Source organism: Tupaia chinensis, unplaced genomic scaffold, assembly GCF_000334495.1.
Source record: "Tupaia chinensis unplaced genomic scaffold, TupChi_1.0 Scaffold000283_2, whole genome shotgun sequence".
In the NCBI taxonomy this organism is placed as follows: domain Eukaryota; kingdom Metazoa; phylum Chordata; class Mammalia; order Scandentia; family Tupaiidae; genus Tupaia; species Tupaia belangeri.
This window is the reverse complement of record NW_006159767.1, coordinates 283872-284177: the sequence shown is the minus strand read 5'-3', so window position 1 is coordinate 284177 and position 306 is coordinate 283872. Positions and strand designations below refer to the sequence as shown.

At 55.6% G+C, this 306-nt stretch overlaps 1 protein-coding gene across 1 annotated transcript in view; it reads right to left on the bottom strand.

Annotated features, from left to right (window-relative positions):
• Positions 1-306, bottom strand: part of LOC114008089 (transmembrane protein 131-like) — a gene marked incomplete at its 5' end in the record, with an annotated part of 109574 nt that overhangs the window by 96401 nt on the left and 12867 nt on the right.

The window sequence follows — 306 nt, the reverse complement described above, 5'->3', positions numbered from 1 at the left end:
CCTATAGCAAAAACCTCTAAAAAAAAAAAAAAAAAATTCAGGCACTGAAACGCTGACACCCACGCGGATGTGACAGGCGCACCGGCAGGGCACTGCCCCCTGGACTCGCTAAGCTCCCCAGTGTCCCCGCAAACACCCCTCACAAGACGGCCCCTCCAGACACATAACTAAACAATCCGGCAGCAGCTACGTACCCTGGGCCCTTCTTCAGGGTCGTTGGCGGCCAAGATCTGGAAGCCATTTGAGTCACACACAAATCGGCCACCTAACCAGCATCGAGCACCTTCCCCTAGCCGGTGCCAAGCT